Source organism: Sapajus apella, unplaced genomic scaffold (genome assembly GCF_009761245.1).
Source record: "Sapajus apella isolate SASKATOON/1434 unplaced genomic scaffold, GSC_monkey_1.0 scaffold30, whole genome shotgun sequence".
Lineage (NCBI taxonomy): Eukaryota > Metazoa > Chordata > Mammalia > Primates > Cebidae > Sapajus > Sapajus apella.
This window is the reverse complement of record NW_022436970.1, coordinates 6149659-6155751: the sequence shown is the minus strand read 5'-3', so window position 1 is coordinate 6155751 and position 6093 is coordinate 6149659.

Sequence of the window (6093 nt, the reverse complement as noted above, 5' to 3'; positions counted from 1 at the left end):
AAGATAACCTAGGAAATACCATTCCGGATGTAGGACCTGGCAAAGATTTTGTATTAAGACACCAAATCAATTGCAACAAAAACAAAATTGACAAATGGGACCTAATTAAACTAAAGAGCTTTCGTGTAGTAAAAGAAATTATCAACAGAGTAAACAGACGACCTACAGAATAGAAAATATTTGCAAATTCTGCATTTGACATAGACCTAATACCCAGAATCTATAGGGAACTTAAATAAATGTACCAGTGAAAGACAACCCCAGTAAAACATTGGCAAAGGACATGAACAGACACTTTCCAAAAGAAGATGTACATGTGGCCAACAAGCATAAGAAAAAATGTTCAACGTCAATAATCATTAGAGAAGTGCAAGTGGAAACCATAATGAGAACCCTGTGAAAACCATTTCACCCCTGTCAAAACCATTTCACACCTGTCAGAATGGCTGTTTTTAAAACATTTTTTAAAATAACACATGCTGGTGAGGTTGTGGAGAAAAGATAACACTTATACACTGCTGGTGGGAATGTAAATTAATTTAGCCATAGTAGAAAGCAATTTGGCAATTTCTCAAAGAACTCAAAGCAGAATTACCATCTGACCCAGAAATCCCATTACCGGTTTCTACCCAAAGGAATTTAAATTGTTCTACCATAAAACACATACACATGTATGTTCATTGTAACACTATTCATAATAGCAAAGACATGAAATCAACCTAAATGCCCATCAATGGTAGAGTAGATAAAGAAAATGTAGTACATATACACCATGGAATACTATGTAGCCTTAAAAAAGGAATGAGATCATGTCCTTTGCAGCAACATGGATGGAGTTGGAGGCCACTATCCTAAGTGAACTAACACAGGAGCAGAAAACCAAATACCTCATGTTCTCACTTACAAGCAGGAGCTAAACAATGAGTACATACGAACACAAAGAAGGAACAACAGACACTAGAGTCCACCTGATGGCAGAGGGTGGGAGAAGGGTGAGGATCAAAAAACTACCTATCAGATATTATGCTTATTATCTGGGCAGTGAAATAATCTGTAAGCCAAACCCCCATGAAATACAATTTAACTATGTAACAAACCTGTACATGTACCGCTGAACTTGAAATGAAAGTTAAAAAAAAAAAAAAAAAAAAAAAGTGTATCTTGCTGTTTTGAGTTAGAAGTCCAAAAATGAACATCCTCCTCAATTTCTTATCTTGCAATCTCAACAGAAGGGGCTTTCACAGCTTATGCATACTGGGTGTTCTCTGAGCAGCTATGGCCTGAACTGTCTCTCAATGAAATGTGTTTCTTCACGTCTCAGTGATATCAGTTCAGTATTAAGTTTGTCTTACAAACTTCACTTTTAAGAAGTTCAGAGTGTCAATAGTCTACTTATAAATATCCCACCTTGGCACTACGCCGCCCCCTTAAAATCCCAGGCAAATCTATGTTCCCTGACTCTGTACTTAATGTTTCCAAAAGCCACAGCAAACATTCAGTAGTGCCAGAAGAAAGGGAAAGGCATGGAGAAAGCCTTTCTGGTTTTCTTCTTTCTGCGCTGTCATTTACTTTATGTTGTTAAGGGGTCACAACAAAAGCAAAAATAGACAAATGTGACTATATCAAACTAAAAAGCTCTGTACAATAAAGGAAACCATCAACAGAATGAACAGGCAACCTAAAGGATAAAAGGGAATATTTTCCAACCATTTATCTAATGAGAGATTAGTATCAAAGATATATAAGGAACTTCTACAATCCAATACCAAAAATCGAATAATCTGATTTTAAAATGGGCAAAAGACTGGCACCAACATTTCTCCAAAGAAGACATACAATGGTCAACAGATATGTTGAAAGCTCAACGTAATTATTAGGGAAATACAAATCTAAACCACAACAATGTATTTCACAATAAAACATCACCTGTCAGCATGACTATTTTCAACAACTAAAGAGAAAAGCAGTGCTGGTGAAGATGTAGACAAATTTGCACACTGTTGGTGAGAACATAAAATGGTGTAACCACTGTTGAGAACAGCATGGAGTTTCCTTTAAAATTTGAAAAATAGGACTACCACCAATTCCACTTTTAGGTACATATTTGAAACAGTTGAAATAAAAGTCTCAAAGACAAATCAGCATTCCCATGTTCACTGCAGCATTAATCACAATAACCAAGATGTGGCAACAACCTAAAGTTCATTGCAGATACATAAAGAAAATTGAGCACGTAAATATAATGGACTATTATTCAGCCTTCAAAAGAAGAGAATTCTGAATATGATATAAATAAAGAGTGGAGGACATCATGCTAAGTGAAATAAGCCAATCACAGAAGGACAAATATTACATGATTGCACTTATATAAAGTATCTGAAATACTCAAACTCATAGAAGCAGAGAGTGGAATGATGGCTGCCAGGGACTGGCAGGAGGGGGAAATGAGGAGCTGTAATTCGATGGAGTGAAGTTTCAGTTATGCAAGATAAATATAAGATCTACTGTGCAGTACAGTATCTACAGTTAACAATACTGTATTGTGCGCTTTAAAATTTTGTTAAGAGGGTAGATCTCATGTTAAGAGTTCTTACCACACACACACCCACCCACCCACCCACCCACACACACACACACACACACACACACAATCATGCAACAAACAAAACATAGAGCAAGGGTAAGATAATTTTATAGGTAATGGATGCTTTTTACCTTGATTGTGATGGTTTCACAGGGGTACAACTCTGTCCAAATTCATTAAATTGTATACATTAAATATGTGGAATTTTTATGTATCCATTATATCTCAACAAATATGTTTTCAAAAATTCTCAAGGATCCATGACCTGCATACCTAAACTCTTATGAAGTAGAGGGAATGAGACAGGGAATTCAGGGGTAGGGAGGTATGTTTATTTGATATAGAGAATAAAAGAATTTGAGGCCTTCTGTCTTCTCTGAAAAGTAGACAGGAAGACAAAACTGCTAAGAATAAAAAGTAGGATGGAGAACAGGATTTGTAATGTTCAAGAGAGTAAAGAAAATTTGAAATAGCCATTTCGGAAAGTGGAGGATACATTGCACAGCAATTTAACTGGACTGTCAATCAGTATGAAAAGACCATTGGAAGTCAACAAAATCTGAATATAGATAGAAACTAATGGTCTCTTTTATGTGAATTTCTCCGCAAGCGCTCAGAAAATGACAACTAAGTTCAGTCACACACACAAAAAAATGAAGAGTTAAATTCATCCAAATTCCAGTTGTTCTAGTAAGCTGAGGAGAAAACAGGACTAGGCATTTTTAGGATATTGTCAGGAGTAATGTTGCAACTGTAGGTTATGTTTTCTAATTTAGGTTAGGAGAGAAATGAAGAAAGCAGGTAGCAGCAGAATTGGGAGAAATTAGGCAGATCAATGGTTTGATGGGTTAAAGAGGCTGGAGGATGAGTATAGTGGGGTTATTCCAGCAAGTTGGAGGGAGGGAGGCTATGGTCACATTTAGATTACTGAATAAGTGATTTTAGAAATGGAGCAGTTATTGATGATGGCAACATCCAAAGGTGTGAATATGGGAATGGATGGTCGAAGTAAAGGATAAAGGGATTAGGGCAGGAGCAAGAGATCCAAGAAAAAATGGGGTTGGCTGGATGGCCATGTGACTGCTAACCATCACAGCTACCCAGGATGACAGAGTACTGGGTGGAGAGCAAGGTAGTAATGTCACAGCTACCCACGAGGACACAGCACTGGGCAGAGAGGAAGGTAGTAACATCACAGGGTAGCAATAGTGAGGATGAGAAAACGTGGTAAGGCAAATGTCAAGAATCTCAACAACAAAACAAAAAGCAAAACCATTACTCGTCTTAAGCGAGTAAATATCTAGAATTGCATTGAAAAGAAACAAAGATACTCTTCTACCTCCTGGTCTCAGTGAATATGGAACATCAACAAACAACAGCTGCCACTTCAGATTCAGGGGAACCTGTGTCGTTACAGTAAAGCAAAGTTTTACTTATGGTAAAGACATAGAGGAAATTTATCTTTCCTTTTTTTTCTTTTCATTTCTTTTACAAATATATTAGTATCTGTTTTGTGCCAAAAATTGTTTTAAGTTTGAGAAATACGGTAGGAGAAACAAGGTTCTCACATTTAAGAAGTTTACATTTCCACAGTGGGGGAAAGAAAATATTTTATAAGAATGCATATTGCATAATATAATCTTTATATTGGAGAGAGACTGGGGAGAGGGAGGGGGAGCTCTGCTTCACAGTGTTTGCTAATTTCTATGCTGTAATGACTCCTGCCATGACTGATTCCAGGTACAGATGGCTAAACAACCAGACTGCAAAACTTCTGAAAATTTGGCAGTGAATTCTTATTAGCTGGATAAGCTGGCTCCAATTGGATAAGCTGGCTTTATGCTGGATAAGCTGACTTACCATTGGATGAAAGGTACAGAAAATTTAATTTGAGCTTCTTTATAAAGAGGGTCTTGTGGCCAAATAATCTGTCTCAACTGGCTCTTTCAAGATGCTAGTCCCTTGATCTTAGACTTCCTAAGTTCCAGAGCCTTGAAAAATAAATGTCTGTTCATTAACAATTTTTACCCAGTCTCAGGTATTCTGTTTTGGCAGCATAAAATAAACTAAGACATAAGCCATATTAAAATCCCACTTTCTGTACATAAAATAAACATCACAAACAATTATACATATACACACAGATTATAATTCACCATGTATAAATAACTCCTACAAATATATAATGAGAAAAAAATAGAAGAGTATGAAAAAAAGCCATTTACAGAAGATAAATTATAAATGGCCATTACATACATGAAAAGATGTTTTAGTCATTAGCAATTTGAGAAACGGGAATTTAACCACAAGGTGATCCAACTGTACACACGACAGTCACACAAAATCATGGATTGGAAAGTAAAGCAAAGGGAATTCTTACACACTGTTAGTCTGTTTAAACTGATACTATGACACTGGCTAGCAGTTCAATGTCTCATAAAGCTAAAGATGTATTTCCCATGCCCCAGAAATTACACTCATATGTATGAATATAGACTAATAAAACACATACATATGTTCAAAGAGATAAGCAAAGCATGTTTATGGCAGCAATTTTTGCAATTGAAAAAAAACTGAAAAATTACCTGATTGTCGATCAATTGAGTAATGGCAAGTGTATAACAGTTGTGGAAACAAGTAAACTATAGATACATGTGTAATGTAGATGAATCTTACTAAGCTGATACCTAGCAGAGAAAAGTCATATAAAAGAGTAGACACTTTTATATACAAAGTTTATAAACATGCAAATCTAGGTTACATGTATTGCTTAAAATGTTAACTTACAAGGTAAAAGTATATTGTAAAAAGAATATACATGGTATGATCATCTCCAAATTTCAGATGATGGAAAGACAGGGGAAATATGAAAAATACTGTGATATTTAATGAGTTGGTAATGTTGTATTTCTGAACTGTATGGTATGGACAAATATATTCATGGTACCATAGTTTAAATCTTTTTTGCACATGTCAAATATGTCATGATATTTTTAAAAGATTCTTAATCTCCTTCATAATTATAGAAATGCAAATATTATAGAAGTTTAATTACCTGGAAAATATGTGGAGGCTTTCTTCCTCTGAATCATTTCTTTCTCCAGCCTGAAGTAAATCAGCATTTGCACTTCACAAAGAGTTTGACACAGAATTCTAATTTGCAAAGATTATTTTAGCACAAATGGGGAAAAAAATCCATTCATGAAGGTGTAACTCTTCAGATGTAATGGGTTTTGCTAGTCTGTAATAAGCCTATAGCATAGCATGGATTCATACAACTTTTTCAGGAAATGTATAAACGTAGCTTAATATGATAATGATATATTTAATTGATTTGTTAAAACAAACTTTTTGTAGTGAAACTTTCACAGATCAGTATTCAATGCCTGTATTGTATAGCCTAGGTGTTTGATTTGATACTAAACAGATTTCACTGGCCATTTATATATTTAAAAGACTATTTTGATTAGAATTTTTAAGTAACCTATGCTAATCCAAGGGAACAAAGT